Source organism: Pan troglodytes, chromosome 9 (genome assembly GCF_028858775.2).
Source record: "Pan troglodytes isolate AG18354 chromosome 9, NHGRI_mPanTro3-v2.0_pri, whole genome shotgun sequence".
Lineage (NCBI taxonomy): Eukaryota > Metazoa > Chordata > Mammalia > Primates > Hominidae > Pan > Pan troglodytes.
In genome coordinates this window covers 101409942-101437087 of record NC_072407.2, presented here as the reverse complement: position 1 = coordinate 101437087, position 27146 = coordinate 101409942, and the positions used below count along the sequence as shown (strand labels likewise).

The 27146-nt window shown below is 34.2% G+C and overlaps 1 protein-coding gene across 1 annotated transcript in view; it reads right to left on the bottom strand.

Moving 5' to 3' along the window:
* The window catches only part of CNTN5 (contactin 5), a 1335093-nt gene that overhangs the window by 1000657 nt on the left and 307290 nt on the right, over positions 1 to 27146 (bottom strand). Inside the window, exon 2 of the mRNA XM_024347391.2 lies at positions 23535 to 23673. The gene's annotated coding sequence lies outside the window, so the exon portion shown is untranslated. The remainder of the gene's footprint in view (positions 1 to 23534; positions 23674 to 27146) is intronic.

The window sequence follows — 27146 nt, the reverse complement described above, 5'->3', positions numbered from 1 at the left end:
ATTTACTCATTTTGTGTGTTGGTTGAAATCACCCACTAGAATAAAAGCTTTGTGACCGTAGGGATCTTTGTTGCTTGTTTCATTATTTGGCTATACCGAACCTGCTATAGTGAACCTTTGGCACGGAGTGCTCAGTATGTATTTGTGGAATGCACGTATCAATGATTGAACACATGGAGCACTTAGGCACCACCGGGTGACATTGCAGGGGAGAGTTTTATATTAGTGCTGTGCACACCAAGGAGTCTTCCAAAGCTAAAAGTAATGATTTAAAACCACAGATCTTACATGTATTATAATATATATGATATATAATACGCACACATACACACTGTCAAATGGAAAATTAAGAAACTTAAGATTATCTGAACCAAAGTAGACCATGTCTAACTGGTGCTAGATGGATCTGAAGGATCTTGGGACCATGCCACCTATCCAGAAGAAGTGATTAAACTAAGGAGTTAAAAAAATGTCCGAAGGCAGTCTGTAGGTTGAAGTTTCTCCATTTGAAGTTGGCAGGCTTAGATATGAAACCTTCCTTAAATCCAGATTACAGAACTTAACCTCAGCAGACTTATTTCAATATAATCAAAAATATCATAACTACATGGTAGTAGAAGAGTTATCAATATGTTCTAGGCCTTAAAGTTTCAACCAGTCATACTTGAATTACTTCAGAAGACTGTTCTAGTGTATTTTTTTGGGGGGGACGGAGTCTTGCTCTGTCGCCCAGGCTGGAGTGAAGTGGCGCAATCTCGGCTCACTGAAAGCTCCGCCTCTTGGGTTCACGCCATTCTCCTGCCTCAGCCTCCCAAGTAGCTGGAACTACAGGCGCCTGCCACCACGCCTGGCTAATTGTTTGTATTTTTAGTAGAGATGCGGTTTCACCATGTTAGCCAGGATGGTCTCGATCTCCTGACCTCGTGATCCACTAAGAAGATAGGCTAGTAGCAGTGATCTTTTGTGCAATTATTTAAATTTAATTTGTTAATAATCTAATGAATTATTTTCATTAAATAACATTATTAATGATAATTCAACTATATAAAGAAACACATTTCTCAACAAATTCAGCTGTTCAAATGCATTTGTTCAAAAACTGAAGCAGAATATTTTTGCCTACAACAAACTTTACACCTTGATCGTATTTTTAAAGTAATATACAAAACTTATTTTCAATAGCAGAGTAGTGCCTTTTTAGTAAAGAAAATTATTAATAGCACATTATATTGGGGAGAAATGATAGTGAAGTCATTTAGCAGGAGTTCTGCTGACAGAAACAACTCCTACCCACCTCAGAACGAAAAATATCAGGGCTAATATCATGGTAGAATTGTCATTTAGTTACCAAAAAAATGCAAATAACGCATACTAAACACACTGTGCACCCTTGTTACACATATTCTTAACCTCCCTTCTTATTTTTCCATTAATTAAAGTGCAAAATAAATTGAAATCAGGTCAGACTCATGAAAAGTGGGACTGAACTGCCTAACAGCCTAAGAAAAGTGATATGATATGTGCTTTCTCCTATTAGATATAAGAAAACAAAGAAATTTTAATATAGCTATTATGCTATTTGAGCCTATGTTTTTCTCTATGTAGTTTATGTGTTATTATATTAATTACTTTTGTTTCTAGTGAGTGGAGAAGCTAAGCATTGAGATTCATAAAATCCTTTATTTTCTTTGTTTGGAAGTTTTATAACACTTCCCAAGCCCTGTGTCATTGTTTTACCCTTTGATAATAATAATCTTTTTGTGCTAGTATAGAAACACAAAAGGCAGAGATTTTTCCTAGAATCCACAACTATCCATGTGACAGGACTATTTCAATAGTATAAAGACATGGCCTAGAGAATAACCAGGATTGTGATTGAACTTGAAACTCTGGGACCCAAGGACTACTTGAAGGGATCAGGGATATTAAGCCAAAGATGTAAAAACTCTGGAAGAACATGAAAACTCTCTGCCTCTCAGATCTGATATAATGAATAAATGAGATTCTGCATACAAAACAACGTAGTGTCTCGTAACAGTCAATGACCTTTAGCTAGTGTCTTTGTCAGTCTGGGCTGCTATAACAAAATATCATAGGGTGGGTAGCTTCTACAACAAATATTTATTTCTTACAGTTCCAGAGGCTGGGAAGTCCAAGATAAAGGTGTAGCAGCTTCAGTATCTGGTAAGGGTTTCCTTTCTGATTTGTGGATGGCTGCCTTCTTGCTGTGTCCTCACACAGGAGAGAGAGAGCTTGTGTCTCTTCCTCTTTTTATAAGGGCATTAATCTCATCATGAGGGCCCCATACTTATGACCTATTCTAACCTACCTTACCTCCCAGAGGTCACATCTCTCTCTAAATATAATACCATTGGGAATAAGGGCATTAACATAAGAATTTTGGAGAAATGCAAACATTCAGTCCATATCAGCTATTTCTTAGTCACAAGTGCACCCTGCTCTGGTGAGGTTCAACTCCTTACTGGAGCTGTGACTATTGCCAGCAGGGTACACCTTGTGGGAGAGCTGACACCTCCTCCACCACAGTAGTGGAGACCTCGGTAGGATTCTCTCTCCAGGGATGGCGAAGTAATCATAATCCCTGTCACAAGGGCCACCAGGCCTGAGGAGATCAAGGCCTTCTGGACACAAAACAGGCTGAGTATTGGTGGAGATGAGAGAAGAAAGGCAGGTGTTTGCAATACCATATAGACACTTTTGAAAATAAATTAGTTCACAATTTTTGCATTGCATTTTCAAAATTAATTCAATTCTTTGTTGATAATCAATCGATTGTTGATCATCATCAATTAAGCAGAATTATTGTTTGCCTCTCAGCACCTCTACTGACTTTCTATATACTTAATATTGGAAGTCAATATTTAGAGGCAGTATTCACACAATATGACATAATGTGAAGTGAAAAAGTCAAATATAGAATTAGATCTGTGCTATAATAATGATAGGAATTTACGCCTATGGACAAAAACTGAAAGAAAACACAAGCTTTAAAAAGTATTATGTTAGCATGGTATGAATGTGGGCTAACTGTTTTTAATCTTTATTTTGTTCCTTCAATATTATGAAATATGCATTAATGTATGTAATTAATCTCTCATGTATCTTTTGATTTGTTTTGAAATTTTTGATTGAAATACTTGAGGTTTTCTACTTACTCTTACCTTTGGGAAAAATACAATCAATTTTTAATAATTCTTTTTCAAAGGGGCCAGGAGAAAGTATACAAAATGAAAGGCATATTTTACAGTTATTCTGAGGAAAATTAAGTAATAATTTACATATGCACAGCAACAAATATATATAATCTACATTTTAATAGAACTAAGATTGAAAGTCTTTTCCAAGCATATCATTCTTAACATACCTTTTCAGATAGAAAACACAGGTATTAACACTCTTTAGACATCAGATCAAATCTTGATCTTGAGCTATTATTGTTATATGACATGGTACATGTTTCTTCTTTTAACCTCATATTCCTTTTTTGTAAAATTTGAGTGATAACGCCTTCCTCATTGGGTGCTTCAAGGTTAAGAATTGAGAAAAATGTTTCAATCCACCACAGGGATGAGGGCATAAGTTGTGGTTTGGATATATTTATTTTAAGTTGCCTTTAAGATGCCTGCGTACAAAGGTGAAGATAGGAATGGGATAGTTCAAAGGAAAGGACTGAGTAAACCACATAATCCTAATAAGTCATTAGATTCAGTTTATGTCACTAAAAAGATTATATCCCCCTCAACAATAGTGTATAATTCATTAGAAAAACAATACTGAGCGCTAATATATGAGCAATATTATTCCCATATTATGTTTTCATAGTATTCCTGAGTGTATGTTTTATTTTAAATATGAAATACTTCCATATATATGTATTCATATGGCTTATATGCTTGCTTTACAGGAGTCCTAAATTTCCCTTTTGAGTAATTTAACACTTGGAATCAGTACAAGTGGGAGTAATTCAAATATTGGCCTGAGAAAAAGGCTCCACGTCCAGGGGTCTTGACTATGTCCATTATGTTTTCTGTTCCATCACAGGCCCTTCAGATGCAGAAAGCTACACATTTCCAACTTTTCTTTTGTCTACCCAATAAGAGGTCCAGAAATGTCTAATCTTGTAAGGGTAGTGACTTAAAATATACTATGGTCTTGGAGAACAAGCAATTAACTAGATTTTAAGGGGCCTTACAGCTCATTGTAACATTTCTTCTTTAAACATACTTTTCTTATTTTTGAATGCTCCCTTAGCTGGGTCTCCAAAGTCAGTCATTTCACCCCTTGTCTGTGCAGATCACCAAGCAGTGTGCTGCTCATGTTGATGCTTTTCGGAGCAGAGATCACGAGCTTCACTGATGACATTTGATTTAAATTTTTCTATTACCCTATAGCCATTCTATTTACTTATTTTGCTCTTATTTATATGATCTGCTTTGCTACATTAGATGTATTTATCTTCACTTTCTTTTTCAGAAAAGTGGTGAACTAAAAAATTTTATATCTATTTTTCAAAAGATGGATATCTTAATGTAATAAAAATTGTTATTTTTAACATAATAGATAAACGTTAGTATGAAGACCCTGTCAGATCAGGATTTTTAAAAAATGAAACAATGTGTGATTAGTAACAAGAGTTTTCTGAGTGAATCTCTTTTGACAGCTTTAATCAAAACCTGAAAGAACTTGAGGATCAGTTTTTTTCCTATTCTTTTCAGTTAACTAAGGATTGAGGTAAACAATGAGAAAGGTAATTCCTCCAAAATATGTCTGGTAAAAGGTTTTTGAAAATACAGATCCTTAATTTTACTTATCAGCAAGTTATTGATCTATCGGTGGACAAAATCCTACCTTATAAAGCTCTTAGCACTAACTGGGAAAGCTTCCTCGTGCCATAGACTTTCTACTGAAAACTTACGCACTTTGAAGTTGAGGAGATGTGGGGCTGTGTGTGCTTAATCACAAAACAATTGTCTTCTGTAAGTTTGGCAATTAAATTTATCAGGTATCATCTCTATATGAGAAGGCTATTTTATAAATAGTCACATTCTATTTTTTAAGTTTATCATTTTCAAATGTTGGATTTTCTTGAAATGACATTTTATAAATGTAAATGAGGCTTTCACAAGCGTCTGTAAATTTTTTTTTGTTTCACTTAGCACACTCTATGTAATTACACATTTACTTGTCCTGTTTCATTGTCACCTGAAACACATTATTTGACCCATAGTATCTGATTGATTTATATGAAACTGCTGTTTTTGTAGGTCGAAATGTGGTCAAATGTTTTAAATGAATGACTGGTCATTATGAGTTTTTCATTTTAAGAATATAAGTTTTTCAAAAATGCTCCGTGAAAAATTTTAAAGCAGCTTGCTTTAAGCAGAATTTAAAAGATAGATACATATTAGAAGGTATAGATACAGAGATCAAAGTATAACACAATAATATATATTTTTCAGATTATCTTAAAACTATGCACAGGGCTTTTTACTAAAACTGAGAATGGACATTTAAAATATACTTTAATTCACAAAAATCAAAGATTTCTTAGTGTCAGAAGTGACCTTGGATATCATACCTAGTCTACTTTTTCAGAACAGGATACGTCTTACAATGAAGCACTCACTAACACTATGTAATTCAGAGTCAGAAACCTTTTTATCATGCTGAGCTGAAATACCTTTCTGACAGCTAGTCTTGGTCCACAGGCTATTCTTTGGAGCAACACATACCCATTCTAATCCATCTTCCACATGACAGTACTTTTAAACATCTGAGAACATACATATTGTGTCTGTCTAAATCTACTTCTTTCCAGAGTACACATCCTCAATTTCTTTCATCATTTCCCAGGTGATAAAGATTCATCATCCCTCCTCTCTTTCCAGCCACCTGCAGCTTGCTATTGCCTCTCTTCCAGATGAGGCCTGACAAGAAAAGAGCACAATGACACTGCAGCATCCTCTATTCTGGATCCAAGCTTCACAACTATTGAGTGATAGCAATCTAATGCTCCCTTTCCACTTTACAAAATTTTGTCTTTTGTTTTGTTTTGTTTTGTTTTTTGTTTTGTATATCTCAGTTTTTTTTAATCTGATGACAAATGACCATCATTGAAGTTATTTTCTACACAGACTCAGTAATATTACTAATATCTCAGCTAGAACAACACCTTAAGTTCGTCTGGTTCTAATTAATTGTATCCAAAGATTTTTTTATAGTCCTAAAAATAAACAGTATAATAACACTTGAATTTGGGCACTAATATCCATCTGCTTTTTTTCTTTCTTTCTTTCTTTTTTCAGATAAGCTTTCCCTCTGTTGCCCAAGCTGGAGTGCAGTGGTACTATCACCACAACCTCCATCTCCTGGGATCCTGCCCACCTTAGCTGCTTAGCTGGGATCACAGGCACGTGTCACCACGCCCTGCTTTTTTTTTTTTTTTTTTTTTTTTTTTGAGATAACGGGGTTTCGCCATGTTGCCCTGGCTGATTTTGAACTCCTGGACTCAAGTGATCCACCAACCTCGGCCTCCCAAAGTGTTGGGATTACGGGCATCAGTCATTGTGCCTGTTTGCCTGCTTCTTAAATAATAAAATGACACCATTTCAAATTTTATTAAAAAATAAATAATTTTTAAAATGATTGTCCTACTTTGTTTTATGTTATAGGTAAAAGCCTTGGCGTTTATCATTGTAGCATTGATTCAGGTTTCCCATATATATCCCTCTCCTCACACAGTTGTCTCTGAATCAAGTTATGAGAAATAGTTTGTGGCAATGAGTCAAATTACACACACTAGATTGTAAATTTTAAAATATTTTAAAGTCTGTAAAATCTTATTTACAAATAGCAAGTAAAATGTTTGCTTCTGATATTTAAGACTATTTTTTCCATATCTTTCTGAGACTAACACTTCTTTTTAAATATGGAAAAGATCAGCATGACAAATAAACACTGATTTATTACTAGATATGTTAGATAGCTTATTATTTTATTAAGCAGGCCAAGATGCTCTTGAATCAAGTTTAAATCATAACTTTTATTATTAGAATTCAAATCTGGATTATTGTAGTGATTCCTCCTTGGATGCTAATTTCATCAGTGTTTTCTTTACTATTTTTGTTCTCTCACAGTACTTTTCTTCAGCCATGGTTTGTCATTTAATTTTTCTTGAATTGCAAATTCAAGAAACTGGACTCAAGGCCTGTTTATGAAGCTTTCTATCACTGGAATTTTGTCTCCTCAATAACTTAACAGAGACTGATTAATGACCTTCAAGTAAAAAACGTTCTTGTAAGGTTAAATATAAGCTTTAAGTTTTTCCTTTTTCTTTTCTTTTCCACTTTTTGTTGTTTGTAGATAACATACTTCCCCTTCCACAAAGAGTACAAGACATGTGACTTACTGACCATAGCACATTCCACTGACTTCCACAGTGATCCAGTTTGGTAAATATTCTGATTATTCCAATTTTACAGGTGAAGAACCTGAGAAAATGAAGGTTTGCTCCAAATCATGCAGTTTGAATTACTAGAATTGGGATTCAAACTCGTGCTTCCTGATGACAAATTCCATATAATTTCATACTTGCAGACTACCTCTAAGTTTTAATGCTTCAAAAAGGCATACTGTGAAACTATTGAAATAATATAAAATGAGATTATATATGTAAACTATTTGTATTCACATGTGGTTAGCCTGAAAACAAATTCCAAATATATCATTTAGGGAAACTTGTATTTTGTTTGTAATACATATTTACATCTATTTTAAATAAATATTCAATGTTTTATTTATTGTGATACTAGAAGTTAAATTATTTCAGTTTGCTATGATTATTCATTAGAATAAACATACTTTCATAGAGAAGCCTCTCTTCCAGTTACAAGATGGTATTGAATTCTTGTTTCATCTCTTGTTAGGCTTTTATCTAATTTACAAAAGGTATAAGATGCAAACATAATAATAAAATTTGCCAGCAAATGCTTTATAAGATATCAAGTATTTCAGTCACCCAAAGTATGACCTTTAATGAATTACTGTTTAACCAGGCAGTTCAAAATGGGGGAGATTAGAGAAGCAGCAGAATCAAGCAGAAAAGTTTATCCAAAATATTGACAGTTAGCAGCCTGAAAATATAATTTCTAAGAAAATCAATGGAATTATATTTTGTGATCATGAATATGTTTAATGTAGATTTATGTAATTGTAATACCATAGCTTTTGCAATTAATTACTTTCATTAAATTATTTTATATAATTATTTTTATGATTGTTTCTATTAGTAATTGTTGCTTTAGAGAAAAATCTATCTGTACTTGCTTTCTTTGCTTTTTCTCCTACCGTTTGATCTCAAAGGCACTCAGACCAGGCTTTCAGTTCAACCATAACTTCTACGCCATTGCAAAAGCTCTTAGCAAGTAACAGTAACACCAAAACAAATAAAAAGTCACTCCTAACTTCTTATCTAACCAATAGCAGCTTTTGTCATGGCTTTTCATTTCCTCCTTAAATCTTTATAATCTACATCACCATTCTTCACTTGTTCTTTCAATTTCTGTAGCTGCTCCTTCTCAGGCTTTTTTTTTCCCCATAATTATCCACATCTCTGTAATCTATGTTTTGGTCCCTATAATCCTTACTCTTCCTGTCTTCTTTTGGAGTATTGTCAGACACACCAGTGCAGACTTTCAATTTTATATCTCCAGACAACTCAGCTTCCTTATACTCCAAATTTATATGTCCTGCTAACTATTTTACATCTTTGCTAGTATATCAAATACGCACCCCACACCTGTCTGGAAATGATCTCCTTAATCTTCCCATCCCAAACTGCTTTCTCTGACACTTGCCCAATCTCAACAGAAGAATCTTGTTTCTAGTTGTCTAGGGAACTCCCACCCTCTAGTTCCTAAGGAACAAAATACTGGGAACGTCCTTTACGCTTTCCCTTTTCTTACATGTCATATCTAATCCATCAATAATTGCTTAAAATGTAAATTAAATCACGACATTGCTCAATTCAAAACTCTCCACCATCTTGCTATATATACCCTTATGGAGGGTGAAAACCAAAGTCCACACAATATCTCACACTGATGTATTTTTTTTTCTAAAAAATGATTTTGGTTTTATCCTACTAGCTCTCTTATCTCACTTTTTTCACTCTCCATCTCACTCACTCTTCTCTACTCCAATCAAATACATTCTTGCTTCAGGGCATTTTTTTTTTTTTTTCTTTTTTGAGTCGGAGTCTCGCTCTGTAGCGCAGGCTGGAGTGCGGTGGCGCAATCTCAGCTCACTGCAAGCTCCGCCTCCTGGGTTCACGCCATTCTCCTACCTCAGCCTCCCTAGTAGATGGGACTACAGGCGCCTGTCACCACGCCTGGCTAATTTTTTTGTATTTTTTTAGTAAAGACGGGGTTTCACTGTGTTAGCCAGGATGGTCTCGATCTCCTCACTTCGTGATCCACCCGTCTCGGCCTCCCAAAGTGCTGGGATTACAGGCGTGAGCCACTGCGCCTGGCCACTTCAGGACATTTTCACCTGATGTCCCTTCTGTCACCAAAAAATCCACATGACTGGCACCCTTACATTCTTTATGCCTCAGAGCAAACACTGGCTTAGCAAAACAGTCTTCCAGAATCTCCCAGAAAAACGAAAGCAAAAAACCACCCAACCATAACATTCTGTATCCCTTTAACTGAGATTTATTTCTGCCAAGACATTCATCACTTCAAAATATTTTACATTTTAATTTATTCATTAATTTAATACCTTTATTTTCATACTAGAAAGTGAATTTCAAAAGGATAAAGTTTTTTTATTTTAATGTTTTCATTTTTAATTTTTGTGGGTACATAGTAGGTGTATACATTTATGGAGTACATAAGATGTTGTAATATAGGCATGCAATGTGAAATAGGCACATCATAGAGATGGGGTATCCATCCCCTCAGCATTTATCTATAGGGATAAGGATTAATAAAATGATTCATGGCTATATTTCTAGTTCACTCATAATGGACACTATATATATATATATATATATATATATATATATATATACACACACACACACACACAAACACACACATATATATCTGTGAATGAACAAAATACATACAGTTGATTAAGCACCAACAAAACTCTTAGAAAATTAGAAAAAAGATGTTATAATGATTTTCATAGATTATTTAACACATTTTATAACTAAAGTTGACACAATTTACATAAATATAAACAAAATAAGCAAATAAAATAAATGAGCATATACAAATAGAGAAAATACCAATAAGAAAAGAAAATGGAAGACATCATAAAACCTAGTACAGTTTCTTGGCTCCCATTTTGGCTTTAATTTGATTTTAAGCCTCACATCAGCCAAAGCAGAATGAAATACTATAAATGACATTATTTTACAGAATCAGGGAGATTAAAATAAATACACACCCTGGTTCTCACTGAATGTTAAAAATAGCAACAAAATAAAATTAAACAGCAACAAAAAAAGTTATCCCCAAAATGAACAACTGTTCTCTGCCATAAGAAAAAAGAGACATTCTCCACCCCTCATTCCATCCCAACCCCCTAATGGAACCCTGTCAGACATGGTGGACACCATGCCCTACTCATTCTTGTGATTTGAGTATTACTGAATCTTATTATGCCCCTCAATAAAAATAAATAGCAAAGACCAAAATGCAATTCAATAAAAGCAGTTTTATGAAAGAAAAAGAATGAGACTCAAGTATAGAGCTGTTTGATCAGGCTGGGTGGAAAGATAAGTAAGTCAAACATTTTTAAATGAGTAGATATTATTGAATGAAATAGCAGATATTTCATTGTGTTGCATATTTAAAGATGCTTTGTGTTCATAACAGTATAAAATTAACACCTACTTATAATGCTAATGTAAATGGAAGGAACCACTTCCAAAAGACATATATAGAAAAATCAATTTTCTATTTTACAGCAATTTAATTTTTACAAATAAGTTTATGAATTTAAACTAAAGCATGTAATATGGCATATAATACTCTGAAATATCCTATAGTTGAATAATTTTTCCAATTTTAATGTGATAGTAGTCATTTCAATAGTAAAGAAAACAACATTTAGTACAGATTTATTCTGCTTTGATTTTTTAAACTTTTATAGAGCATAGAAATAACTACTGACATTATACTTTCAATATTCAAAAAAAAGACTTCTTATACATTTTTTTCTTTGAATAGCCTCAAGTGGAAAATAATAGATAGTACCGGAAAAATACGTAACTTACTATTTTGTTGGGAGCAAGCCCCCCAAAATCCGGCCATAAACTGGCCCCAAGACTGGCCATAAATAAAATCTCTGCAGCAATGTAACATGTCCATAATTGCCATAACGCCCAAGCTGGAAGGTTGTGGGTTTACGGGAATGAGGGCAAGGAACACCTGGTCCGTCCAGGGCAGAAAACCACCTAAAGTTATTCTTAAGCCGCAAACAAACGTATGAGCAATCTGTGTCTTAAGGGCGTGTTCCTGCTGCAGTTAATTCAGCCTATCCCTTCGTTTCCCTTAAGGGATACTTTTAGTTAATTTAGTATCTATAGAAACAATGCTAATAACTGGTTTGCTGTTAATAAATACGTGGGTAAATGTCTGTTCGGGGCTCTCAGCTCTGAAGGCTGTGAGATCCCTGATTTCCCACTTCACACCTCTATATTTCTGTGTGTGTGTCTTTAATTCCTCTAGCGCTGCTGGGTTAGGGTCTCCCCAACAGAGCTGGTCTCCGCACTATTTAACTGTAATATTTATAAATTAACTTAAATTCCACAGCTACAACATGTTTTTCAAAAGTCTCTTCTAAGATTATGCTTATCTTCATTTCACATACACCTTAATATTAGGAAAAAATTGAATGGACTGTCCCTTCTCTGACACCATATAGAGAAAAATTATTAAGAAATACACTGATTCCCCTTCTAGCTTCAAAAGGCATGAAGAAATACTCTGTATGTGTCCTTATGTGACTTCAAAATTCTTGTTAAATTTCTTTAGAACATGGTCATTTGTAAAAAAAAATCTGTACACCAAGCATGTTTCCCTTTTACTATTGTGAATTGTAATGCTGTCATAGTGATCTTCTTTCTATATCTACTGTTTAGTAAACATTTTAGCTCTTATTCTTTTTTTTTCTTTTTTTTGAGACAGAGTCTCACTCTGTCACCCAGGCTGGAGTGCAATGGCGTGGTCTAGGCTCACTGCAACCTCTGCCTCCTGGGTTCAAGCGTTCTCCTGCCTCAGCTGGGATTACAGGCACCCAGCACCATGCCCAGCTAATTGTCGTACTTTTAGTAGAGACAGAGTCTCACCATGATGACCAGGCTGGTCTGAAACTCCTGACCTCAGGTAATCTGACCACCTCAGCCTCCCAAAATGCTAGGATTGTAGGCATGAGCCACTGCACCAGGCCTATTTCTTATTCTTGTCTAGTGTATAAGACATTAAGAAAATTGTGGAATAAATAGAAAAAAAGTCACTTTTATTTCACAATAATATTTCTATTTTACAGTAATACTATTACTGTGAATTACACAGAATTACTATTTCACAGTAATAGTATTAGAAATATAAGACAAATAGTAAAATAAATGTTATTTAAGGAATTCCACAACAGATTATTTCCTGCGTGGCATACCCGTTTGAGGCCATGTCATTCAAGCAACTCAGAGTGCACAAATTATACCCTTAGGTTGTTTATCCAAGCTATAAGCTCATCACACAAAAAAGTGAAACATTCTCTTAACCAATTTGACAATTTCATACCTAATAGCTAATTTGATTGATATTTTTGACTGAACTTTCCTAGTGTTAGAGGGACTAGTTAAAATAATGTAGTTGACATTTATTGAATTTACTACTGTGTACAAACATACCCCTCCAATAAATTAAAGGTTAAATCAGCAATCTAAGAACAAAAAGTTTTTTTTTTTGTCCAAGAATAAGGTTAGGCTGAAGAAGGCTCAAACAGAATCTTGTAGGATTCTCTGTGTTTCCAGGGAATCTGACTATATTTTAATTACACTTCAGTAGCAGACGCTGTTAATGCCCCAGTGCACAATGGTGAATCAGTCCACCTGCAGGCATAGAGGACTGTTCCTGTACTCATTGTCTCATCTCGAGGGTCCGAGTCTCATCCTGCTTCTCTGCCTCAAGATTTGCTCTAGCACCACGGAGGCTTGTTCAACCAAGTACAGGGCAGCTTGAAAGGAATCTGAGTGTTAACAGCCCTAAAGTCAACCCTCACCCATGAGCCTAATTAGGGACATATTTACCCCAGCTTTCCATCTATCATTGTGAGAATTCTGAGGTATGTTTTGTATGAAACCTCAGAGGGAAGATATACAAGAAGCTGGAGCAAGATGAAGCTCCAAATACTTGCATGTGTTGACCTGCTCATTATTATGTCCTTTCTCGACTTTTCTCCATTCTCGGTCTTGTTTTCCCTACCCTCTCACTTCTGCTTGCTTCCTCAGGTCACCTCCTGTTAAACTACTTTCATTGTATGCCTAAAGGAAGTCCAGACTAAAGCAACTTCCAAAAACAGTCTGGAAATTTTATTATAAAAAATGTCTAGAATTTTTAGCATGGGCACCATATAGGTAACATGACTCCAGAGAACTTATGTTTTCATAAGCAGGATTAAAAGATTGAAGACTTCTGTATGGCAGAAGAGAGATGTGGCTAAAAAACAGAGACTTTAGAACAAGATTGCAGAGGTTTGAAACTCCCTCAACTAGTTACTTCTTGATCTCACTGCTTTAAATTCCTAGAGATATTAATAAGCTTGAACTAGTAAGTTGCTGTGAGAATCAATCATAGAACAGCTTCTGACACTTCACAAACAAATGCTGAATATTTGCTATTGCTGTTATTATAGGTTTTCCAATTTGGCCTAGAAGCAGTGGCTGAAACAGCTCTGGTGCCAGTGAATACGACTTCCAGAGGAAGTATTGCTGAGGAATACACTGAATGTCCATTATTGTTTCAAGTATGTCTATTTGGCTTTGCTGATAGTTAGGTTGAGGGCCAGAAAGTCAAATAACTCCTACTCAAATCAGGCAATACAGAAACAATGTGTATTAGAACTATATTTCATGTTTTATTAAAAAGAAAATAATAGTAATAATTAAAAAGAAAAAAGAATTATTTTAAAAAATATATTTTGTTAACCCAATATATCTAAAATATTATAATTTCTACATGAAATGATAATTATTAATAAAATATTTTACATTTTTTTCATACTGTGTCTTGGAAACTTGTGTTGTACTTTATTTTCACAACACACCTCAATTCAAACTAGCCCCATTACAAGGATTCAATAGCCACATGTGGCTAGTAGCTATCTTTATTGGATAGTACAAACTTAATTAACAATATACTAATATTGCTTAGGAAGTGGCTCAGTCCAATACTATATGTGTGTATGTGTGTCTGTGTGTGTATGTAAAGTTTTATTTTGTTTTAAAATGACACATAATAATTATACGTATTTATGGGTAACTGTTATTTCAATACACCTATGTATTGTATAATGATCAAATTAAGATAAGTATCACATCCATCACCACACCCTCCCACCTGTTGGCTACTTTATGAACTATTTCAAAGTTTCTTTACAAGTAGAATTATTTAATATGCTTACAGTTTCCTTAGCTGCTACTACGGGGCTGTCAATTCTCAATTCATTGAATAGTCCTGTGTGTATTTCTAGAGGCCCATCTATCTTCTCACATTCTATTTTTACCCTGTCATGAATTGTGAAGCCAGACAATAAAATTTGTTTGAATTGCTTTCAAAGATGCCTGTGTATTTGTGAGTGAGAGTCTGAGATGTTTTAAGAGCAAAGGACAGGATTTTTATCACTCAAGGCGTGTATGTGCTGGCCTTTTTAGTTTTGGTTTTTGTTTAATTTTCAGCTCTTGATTTCATTCTTGATAATTTATATTTTTAATAAAAGGATACAATGCACTGTGTGTGTGTGTGTGTGTGTGAGAGAGAGAGAGAGAGAGAAAGATGATGAGTTGATAATCACTATATTTTTACCCATAGCTTTGAGAGTATAGCATTTTTTATCTTCTACCCAAGCAGGTCACCATAAGGACAATAATATGACAATCCATTATCATTAACTCTGTTGGAGAGTTTTGAAGACACTAGAGAGAGTTAAATGACCTGGAAAACTCAGTCTATGGGAAAGTCAAAGTCTATTGTATTCATCTCTGTTATTTCCACTGCCATGCATCATTGAAATCTTAGAATATGATTTCCTATAGTGACATATAGACACAACAGAAAATTTTCACCTTCCTTTTAACCCCAAATAAAATCTCAGAGATTTGAAATATATTTTCTATTCCACATGCTAGCTTAGTATCAAATACATTATTAATACATTATTAAAAGTTATTTTCAGAAAGTAATTATAAAATGTTTAATTATTTTAAGTAATCAATCTATTTGGGAAGCATAGCGATAGTAGGAAATATTCAGTAAAATATGGATATTGTTTGTAGATTAAGTCTATGAAGTGGTGGTCACGCTAAGTCTTGCAGATTTTCCCCATTCTATAAAGCAAAAAGAATGCATGAGAATTTACAAGTATAAGCAACTACAATTTTTAAGCTTATTTCCCTGAAACCTATCTGTTTTATTGTATGTGGAAGTGTAGCCCCAAAAGTCACCTAAATCACAGGTGATCCAAAAATGTGTTTCTTTTTTTCCCATTTTCAACATATCAGAAGAAAATTAGGTAAGAAAAAATTGTTTGAATAGTAAACATACCAGCTTGCCAAATGTAGCATTAAAATAAAAGCATAAAACTTTTTACAAATGACATTTGCAATCATGGTAATAGAATAGATTTGACTAAACACTGATCTTGTGCCACAATGTGCAATTTAAAAGCTACCCGGGAAGTTTTTTGGACAATTTATTATGCTTTTTCACACATGAAATTATCACTAAAAAGCATATATAGGTAGCAGCTTCTAAATTACGATGCATGAAAGTATGGATATTTTAACTTTATTTACAAAGGAAAAAGAAATACGGTTGCGCTAAGTGAATTATATCATTCATGAAATAACATTCCAATATTTGAACCTCTGGCTATCGCCTCTTAAAATTTAGTAAGGTAAATACTGACACTTGGAAACCATTTACAGTGCGATCTTGGATACTAATAGACTAATTAGTTAATTTACCATACATTAGCTTCAGGGGTTTTCTGCTTCCTAATTTTGACATCTTGTCACTGATGATAATGGATCATCACTTGAAGATGACCTAACATTTGTAGAGGCGTGGTTGCCAATTTTCCTTATTTACATTTTAACTCTCTCTTTCCCTTAATTGTTGTACACCATAATAGAGTAAGAGAAAAACTTCAATCTGGAGAAATAATTTGTAAATAAAACAGGCGTATGTATATGATAAAAAAAAAACTGTCTTTGTAACCGTGACTATCAGCCATATCAACTGTTACTTATGTAATTTATTCTTCAAATATTAGTTTAAGATGCACTATGTGGAAGACATTATCGGGGCACAGATTGGGATAAGATACAATACCAAGCTTTAAAAATATTGTATAGAAAATAAAAGCAGAAGAACAAATATTGATACTATCAGTTATTATGCAGCATGTTTCTTTTATTTCATATAAGATGAGACTGAGACATTGTGGAAATAGTAGGATTTGATCTTAATTTTAACATGAAAAGTGGAATAATTGGGAGCATAGGGCATGCCAGATAGGGTTAAAATATAAACAGAGAAATTAGTGAAGGAAAGTAAAATGCATATTTGGGGATAATGAGTTGTCAAAAATTAGTGGAATATAAATTATTTTGTGAATAATAGTTCTATCAGTTAGCTATTGCTATATAACAAATCACCCCAAACTTTATGTTTTAAAACAACAGTAATTTATTATCATTAACTCATCTTGAGTGGCTGAAGGTCAGCTGATTATGGCTGGGTTTGGCTGGGATGTTTCATCTGGGATGACTCTATTCCACATATCTCTCTTTTTATTCATTATTCTCTTGATGGTGAAAAAAGAGCAACATGGCTCACGGAAATATGCATCGTGTCTTAAGGCCTGACCTCACAGCTGGTATACTATTCCTTTTGTTAATTCAATTGTTCAAAGCAGGTCACATGGCTAAACCCAAAGTCAAGAATCAAGTAGGTATATTTTATTCCTTTGCTGAGAAGAGCTAGAAAGTCAGACACTGAATGTGCAGAGATAGGAAGAGTTAAAAAATTAAATACAACATTGCAATTTACTAAAATGTTAAACTGCAAACTTGGAAAGTTGATCTACTGCAGATATGTAAAAGTAATGATTGCTAAATATTTTCTTTTATTATTATTTTACAGGTAAAAGAAAGTTATTAAAAGTTTAGGCACCAAGGTGTTTTGTCACAATTGTGTTTTCTTTTTCATTTATTTTCCACTATAGTCACCTCTGTCATTTTGTTAACTGCTTTTTGTGGGTCTAAAATATCTTTCTGCATGTTGAGGTAATTAAATTATTACCAATTTCTTCTTTCTAAAATTTAAAGTTCTGCCTTTTGAGTCCTACATCTATCTATAGTTATTTTAATTTATTTATTGTATGGCATTCTGAGAGATCTTCTTTTAATTTTTGATGAGTAATATATTTTACTAGCACAATTTATAGCATAGTCCATTCTTTCTCCACTGGTCTTTGGTATCACATCACTTGTATATCAAGTTTTCATAGAGGCAGAAAATGTTCTCTGAGCTTTCTAGTATCTTCCAAAGGTTACTGCAAGGCTCTATCCTGTCCCCAAAACACACTGTCTTAATTTTGCTACATTAACTTTTTGAAGTTAGACCAAAATAAAACCAATTGAGGGAAGCTTAACGCTCTCGAAAATCGAGTCTTCCTGTCTATAAACACAATATATCTCTCCATTTTTATGCATCTCAGTAGGCTTTTGCATATATATATTTGTGTTTGTGTGTGTATGTGTGTGTGTCTGAATGTGTGTGTGTGCACATGTGTGTGTGTATGTTTATTTTTAGGCATCTCCTTTATCAAGTTTCGGTCAGAAAAATGAAAATAAAATTTTAGGTATTTTAATTAAAAAGAAATTTAGATATCAACTTGTTTTAAACTGTTAGAAAAGCTGAAGAAACAAATGACAGGAAAGACCACTGCTAAATCTTAAAATGACTGAGAGTTTTCAAAGAGTGGGTCATTGCAGAACTCTAGATAACTACCAGCAATTAGCACAGCTTCCAGCACTGAGGCGTATGATGCTAAAAAATGCATCTGAGGCCACTGTGGCTGCTTCTCTTACATTTTCCCTATCTCTTGTACATCTCCCATTGAGTGGCACCTCATCATGAATCCTGCTAACAGGTGTTTTGAGAAACACAGTTATCAGAGTCCCTGGCCTTCTAACATTCTGGAGAGCACAAGAATTAGGAAAGAGTGCTGTGTACTAACCCAAAATCCAGCACAATACTACGCAATCATTATTTCCATTATGTATGAGATCTCTTTTTATTCCATTTTCTAATCATTTATGACAGATAGATAGGAATGTATCATTTTTCTATGTTAGTCTTATATCCCACAAGAGCCCGAGAATGCAAATATTAATGCCCAAAGGCCAAATCTATATTTTCTTCCCTTCCTTTCCCTCTCTCCTTCCCGCTCTTCCCCCTTACTCTGTCTCTCTCCTTCCCTCCCTCCTTTCTTCCTCCTTCCTTCCCTTCCTTCTCCCTTTCCTTCCTCCCTTCCTCCTTGCCTCCCTCCTCCCTCCCCTCCCTCCCTTCCTTCCTTTCTTTTCTTGTTTCCTTCTTTCCTCCTTTCTTCCCTTCTTTCCTGATGTACTTCTTTTCCTTTTTTTTTTTAAGTCTTACGAGACTTTCAGTAAGTTTCAGTCCACTCAGTGGTTAAAAATGTATGTTACTTGTTCTATCACAGTAATAACCATCTGCTAAACACTTTTCAGATGCCAAGCTTTAAATATAAGGGATTGTGTGTGTGTGTGTGTGTGTGTGTCACTGCTTGTATATGTACAGATATAGATAAGATCGATTTTGTGTGCACTTTTTGCACCCTTACAAAAATGAGATAGTATTCACTTTTTTAGTCAAATGAAAGTTGAGGTTTATAAAAATTGAGATACAGCCAAGTATCTTCAGTCAGCAAATATTACAGCACAGAGTCAATCCTAGTTTTAACTTATTTCAAAGCCTATAATCTTTCCATTTGTTAGAATTGCCTCAATACACTCAGCAAATGTGACAGTTTCTAAGCAGAAGTCTGTATCTAGTTAAGAATTTGTCTGTCTGGGATTCACTCTGTATACTAAGCTTAGCACGGAGAGATGAACTGAATTTCAGACCCATCTAATGAAGAGATAGAGCCCTTCTTATGTTGTAGGACAGCCTTGAGGTGTTCAGGTGACTGAGCCTTCAGACTAAGAGTTCCATTTCTTGTTTGTGAGCAGAGGCGGATGGAAATTTTCTTATACTCAAAACTTACTCCAGAAAATAAATATTTCCTCTGTTTCCATGAGTTATTTCCACAACAGAAATATTAAATAAATGTTAACATTTGCTGAGCAAGTATCATATAGGAGATATTTTGCATACATTCATATTAATGAAAGTGTTTGCATGTTTTCAACCTGTGGATGCCTTGTGTCACACTAGCAAAAATTTATGTACTAGAAAGCCTATATGATCTGTTACATTATCACACTAAAATATATTCCTTATTTTTCTTCCTCTTGCTTTGGGCAAATTCAGTTTTCTTACATCTCCTTAGGAACTTCAACTTGGAAAATATTAATGCACCAACATATTTCCTATGGATAGGCTGATAATGAAAATAATCCATCGATATCCAACTTGAACCACCCCGTCCCACCACCATAACTGGCAGATAGAGATAAATGCTGTCCAAGAAATTCATGCAACCTCAGATTACAATGTTTCACACCAACTTATACATATATTTACTTAAGCCATTCTATTTTGTTTCACCTTACTAGGCTTTTTTTTCTTTTTCCTGTTTTTTTTCTTTTTTTGAGATGGAGTTTTGTTCTTGTTGCCCAGGCTGGAGTGCAATGGTGTGATCTTGGCTCACTGCAACCTCCGCCTCCTGGGTTCAAGCAATTCTCCTGCCTCAGCCTTCTGAGTAGCTGGGATTACACACATGCACCATCATGCCTGGCTAATTTTGTATTTTTAGTAGAGACGGGGTTTCTCCATGTTGGTCAAGCTGGTCTCAAACTCCCGACCTCAGGTGATCCACCCATCTCGGCCTTCCAAAGGGCTGGGATTACAGTTGTGAACTACCATGTCCAAACTTACTAGGCATTTTTACATTTCATATAACAAATTTTCCTATAAAATACTTCAAAACAATATTTTCTAAAACACAAAAAACTATATGTGTAGTTAAAATAGATAACCAATTTTTTCAAGTAGTAAAACACAGATGTCTATAAGAACCACCTCAAAATTAATCAGGATTTTGTTGTTGAATAACAATTTTGTGTGGAACCGTTCCATCTCCCTTCCTGATGATAAGAAATTACACTTTTCATTCATCTGGACACATGACCCTTGAAAGATTACTGTGGACACTCTAATTGCTAAGAAATTCTTTCGAGTATTCATTCAAAACTGTCTCCGTCCACCTTCCTTCATTATTTTGACAATTCTGGCCACACTGTAAACATTTCAGCAAGTAGTAGCACTGTTAATTTACACAATACTTATGTAGCAACCGATATGAGAAATTTTTTCTCTTCAAATTTCTGTGTAATTGTCAAGAGCTTTAGAGATGAAAATTAGATTTCCTATTTTTGAAATTCAGAGCACATTCTACTCTGTTCTTATCAACTGTAATACTCTCTAAGAGATGCAGACATTGATACTTAGAGGTTTCCTTTCATGAATTGATGAGAATCCTGGCAATGCTAAAAAAATCTATAAACCTAGAGCCATTCAGACTCTTCTCTAATGAAATAAAGCTCTTCCTCTTGGAGCTGAGCCAGTGTCTCCTGGATGAGTTGTATAAGTTATTGAGTGAAACATTTCATTCTCAAAGGCTGAACTCAGGACCGCTTTTAATATATATTGCCTCTTATTATGGCAGGAATTGAGTTGGTTGTGTCAAGATGAAACTGTCAGTTTTGCCGCTGAATGTTTTCAGTTGTTACAGTGACAGATTAGGTGCAAGTATATGAATGAAATGGCGTTTTATTTAAAATGACACTGTGAATCCACTCTTGTCAGAATCATCAATTCTAATTCACTTATGTCTTTTTGGAGTGCTCAGTTTGTCTCATTTGCTTCAATTGCTTCCTATTCTACCAATATGCTTTTCAATTAGTTGGAAGGAGCAACAACAAAAATGGCATAATAAGAGTGCACTTTGCTCTGCCAAACCTGATTCCACAGGTTCTCTGTACAGTTAAATACACTCTACATCCTCAACTTGAAATCTGAATTTATTAATAGATTGACAAAGAGCCTCTTCTAACAAATTAATTAGACTTCTGTTGAATTACATGAATTTAATACAATTTGGTTGGTAATTGATAGAATGCACCAGTTCACAGGTGTCCAAGACATTTACTCTATTCTATTTCCATCTGCTGATGTGTCTAGCATAAATTCAAATTGCTTATCCATCATCCATCTGGAAGCGAGCATTAGATCTGAAACCCTCTTACATACAGCTGCTGTGCTGTGTTCAGTGGTTCGGTTGTCTTTCTTTGAATGTCACAAGCATCATAAACAACTTGTTTCTAACATTACTAAATTCAATTACGGTGCTTAGATTTAATTTATCTCTAGTAGTCACAGATATCTCAGAAGTAAAAAAAAATAGAGTTCGATTTGTTAAGGTGCGTCCATGATTATGAGTTAAGAACAAAATGCTTTATATATAGGAAATAACAGCTTCCAAGATGTTTATGTTTATAGACAGAATACAGATTATTATTATTATTTTGTGTATGTAACCTATTCTTAAATCATTCTTATTGTAACAAATAGAACTTTGACGGCAAAATTTGGCTTACAATCTGTCCAATGTTAGAATATAGCAATGGATTAATTTATATGGAACTCAATTTTTTCCCATGATTTGAGGTTTCACTGTTAGATACTTCCCCTTCCCTTCTTTATACTTTGTCTTTAAATTTTTTTCTTTTATGTGGTTGCTTTTCTTCACAAGATTAATTTAGAGATACCTGGTACAGTTAGGGCCTGCAATCAAAATGACAGACTAGCATGATTTAATGAAATGAATAAAAGACACATGGAAAGTAACATTTTCTGCAACGAGCTGCTAGAATTTGAGTGTGGCTAGTAGAAAGTAAAATCAAATATCGTGGTAAAACTTCAGACTCCTACATCTTCCAAAAGAACTGCTCTCACATCCACATTTAGTAACTTCTCTTCTTTAATGCTAATTTTCAAGCTTGAAGGTACTGAAAGCATAGAGTAGGATGAGGAAACTCCTCTCCTATTTTGAATCAATTAACCTGGATTAACCTAACAAGTTAAAGGATAAACATGTGACAGCCTTGAAATTGGGTACACTATTGTCAACATTTTATAAATAAGCAGAAAATAAAGATAATCATTCTATATTCATAGTGTATTGACCTTCTTGGTTGATTATTTTAAAAGTACATCAGAAGTATTGTAGTTACATAGCACACAATGGATTTAATTCAAGATCGTCTACTGGTGCCACTTAGTCGTAAATAATAAATGTCTAATGATGTATTTCAAAGTATTTTAGAGTATTCATTTTAAAGGATTATTATTACACAATGCCCAGTTTCACTCAAAATAAGTGAATCACTCTTTAGTAATTTCTGTTGGTTACGTAAATATGTAAGAATGCGGAGCTGTTGTGCAAACTGCATAAAAGTCGTCTGCCTTCAGAAGATCCCCATTCCCTGGTGGGGATGACACTACCTCTGTCCACCCATGACTTCCTGCTTATTTAACTTTAAGCATTGTCTTAAAATTCGAGCACATACAAAAAGCACAAAAGCCATCCACTAGCACATTATATGTCGGTTGAGAAAGATATCATGGAACAGGAGGCTATATCTGAGTACTGTTTTTCTTACTGTTTTCAGCCATTTTATACCACATTCAGTTACTTGCCATCCTCATATCAAACTAAAAAATTAGTGAGAACAAATATTTTACTGTGTTTCACTTTTAATAATATTTGCAGAATATTTATAGAGCATTTATGTTACTGACACAAGGTGTTTTCAATTCAAAGACAAATCACTTAATTTGAGAAAATAACATATTAAGCTTTAGCATATTCAGCAGTTGTATTAGGAGCTCCATTAAGGATATGCATGAATCTTATATTTTTTTCAACATTTCTTTCAATTTTATAGGCAGTTTAATAAAGATGAACCATACCTGCTTTCTGAAAACAGGGTCCAAAGTATGCTCTTGACAAAGGAACTGGTATCTGTAAAGTAATCCTTTTGCAGTAGTCATGCAAAAATGATGCTTAGTAGATCTTGAATGGCATTAAATGGCAATCCTTTAAAGACACCTGTTAAGAAATAATATATACTATTGTGATAAAAATGATCCTTTTTTTCAACTTTGCTTGACCAAAACCCATGCATCTTATTAAATATTTTATATCAATGTTCTATTTAGTTATACATACAATCACTATGCTTTTTACCCATATAAACAAATACCGCTTCTAATTAGGTATAGTTATGTAGTTGCTTTTTCAGATGTATTTTTTCCTTTATAATTTATATTTAATAATATAACATAACGTCACTCTAAGCTTACATGGGCTACAATAGCTTAGAATATTTAACACACTAACTTATACCAGCATTCCCAGCTTTTCTTAATTTTTATAAGATAATAATATGAAAATTCTATGCTATTCCTTGCATATGCAATGTTAAATTTATTATTTATTTTATTTAAGAATTTACAGCTGGGTGCAGTGGCTCACACCTGTAATCCAAGCACTTTGGGAGGCCGAGGCAGGCAGATCACGAGGTCAGGAGATCGAGACCATCCTGGCTAACACAGTGAAACCCCGTCTCTACTAAAAATACAAAAAAGTAGCTGGGCGTGGTGGAGGGCGCCTGTAGTCCCAGCTACTTGGGAGGCTGAGGCAGGAGAATGGTGTGAACCCGGGAGGTGGAGCTTGCAGTAACCGTGAGTTGTGTTAGGAGCTCCATTAAGGATAGGCATGAATGGGGCCACCTCTACTCTCTTTATTTCTAATGAAGTTCATTGTTTAATGAAATTCTCTATACACTGAAATTTATATTTCCATTAAATTTAATCTTTGATAGATTTATTGATGTATTAGCATTGAAAACCTAGCATAGCTACCCATACATATATTTCAAATAAGAATCTAATAACATATTTCTTATTGTTTTCAGCAATTTTACACTATCTTCATGAACTTGCCATCCTCATATCAAACTAAAAATTTAGTGAGGACAAATATTTTACTGTTTTTCTCTTTAATAATATTTCCAGAATATTTACAGAGCATTTATGTTTATTGACATAATCAAGGTAAGGAATATAAGTTTTAGAACTTTAGATTGATAACCTCAGAGTGATTGAAGGCCATCAAGTAAGATTCCATGTTAAAATACTACCAAGAGTCCAGGACAACCTAAGGTACATATTTCATGATCAGATTGATAAAAAGTATTTCAGTTGCTTGTAGTTGTCACTACCAAAGGGTATTGACCTTTATGACTTCTATTTATATTATTTGGAACTTCAGGAAATTGACATTTTTGTTAAACAAAAGTAGTGAAATATCAGCAATTTTAAATATGTCGACCTAAGATTTCCTTTAATCTCAGCTTGCATTTCTGATATCAAGTCAAAATTATAGATATTATTGTAGTATACAAATTGTGAACAGAAGGAACTATAGATTCCTTTTTGTCTTCCTTGCTTGCTCCCTCTGTCTCTTCCTCTGTTTCTTCCTCCCTCCCTCTTTTCCTCGCTTTTGTCCCTCTTCCTTTTTTCTTCTCCCTTCATTCTTTTCTTAATATTGTAACAATTTTACATTTCTGCTTTATGCCTTCTTGCACAAAATTAAAAACTAAAAAAGGCAGGAATTTTGTTGAGGTTTACAAACTTAGGCGGAATGATAGTTACTTAAGCAAACAGCACATCTTTATTTTAGGATTTGACAAGTTATGTTTTTTTCATCTTGGATTGTCATTAAGATGAATGTTTTTGGAAGTCAGAATTTTGTGTTCTTTTTACTGCCATTACTTCTTAGCAATTATACAGTGCATCATTTTTTCCCTACTATATGGAAATACTGAGAACATTAAATGAGATAATACACATAAAAAGCTTACCAACATGTCTAGCACATATTGAGCAAATAAGAAGTATCACTAATTATTTTCACATTTCATTATGAACTAACATAGCAAAAGAAAAAAATTATAATGAACTGTATTGTTGTGGTGACGGTTGTCATTTTCCAATTCCTTCCTCAAGTTTGCTTCTTAGAAGCAAAACTTTTCCATTTTGTCTCTGGAATAAACTCATGCTTGTCTTTAAGAGAGTATGTTGTGATGACGAGACTACTTCATTTGCAGTCAGAGTCAGACTTCTTTAAGTTTCTACCATATACTTATGCTTAGATCTTAAACACTTATTTAGCATTTCTGGGGGTAATGATGTCAGATCCTATGTCTGCTCAAGGAATTATAATAAAAATCTTAAGAAATAATAGATGAGAAAATTATTCCTAAACTGAAAGTTTTACATATGTTAGTTGTTATTCCTCAAGTTACACTTTATGAAAAAGAATGACCTTTGCCAACCTATATTTTTCTCTCCATTTCTTTGAAAGCTAGACCAAATCTAAATAAATAATCGTAGGCGACTTACTGAAAAAGAAGGTAAGTTGTCTTATTATTTCACAACCTTGCTTCACACACCATAGGTCAACATACATTTATCTTGTATAGTTTTGCTGTGATTTTTTAATCTAACATGAATTTTACTTTACAGATGGAAAAATAGCCTAAAATTGTAAAAGCCATGTAATCACCTGATATTCTTATTTTCTTTTTTACAATCATAACTCCCTCTATTTCAAATCATCATCAGTATCGGTATCTTCTTTTTAGAGTTTATCTCATTTCTCTCTTTTATTAGGCTGGGATACAAAAATTTGTCCCTTATCCTAGAGTGGCTGTCTTGAATAGACTCTGCCTGTAATTTTCTATTCTTAATGTGTTATTGACCAGAAAAACAAATATTTAAACTTAACATGAAATAAAACCTTGTAATTAAACCTTAAATTGATAATTAATTTTTATCAACAACATAGTAACTTCAAGACGGTATTCAGCACTGTTCCCTATGCTTCAAATGACCGCTTCCCACCCCTGTCCACCTGAAGAGCTTCTATTCATGTTAAAATCCTGGTTTAGATATGAGATTTTTAAAAAAGTTTTCCTGATAATTTTTTGTGTTCTTTCTACTTCTGAAACTTGCTACAAATTACCTTATTAAATGTATTGCCCAACACTAAGTGATACATCATTGGTGCTCTTATAAGAAGAGGAAATTTGGGTACACAAGTAGACACCAGAAACATGTGCAAGCAGTGTGGTGATCAAGTGAAGACAGGAGTAAGGCCGCCGACTGCAAGCTGGGGGAAAGGCCTCACAAGAGACCAAGCCTGGCGCAACCTTCATATTGAACTTCTAGCCTCCAGAATTAAGAGAAAATTTTCTGTCATTTAAGCCAACCAGTCTGCGGTATTCTGTTTTATGGAAGCCCTAGAAAACTAATACAACTGGGGACAAGGAGATCTGGGGAATAGACATACAAGTTTATGGACACTCTACAATTTAGTAAGCAAGAGGCACTAAACAAACCAGTGCACAGAATGGCTTGGCAAACTAAAACCAGTCTCTTTCATCAGCCATTGTAGTATGAGCACATTGTAGTATAAGCACACTGACACATTAACAATGTGGCCACGTTGGCAGAGAT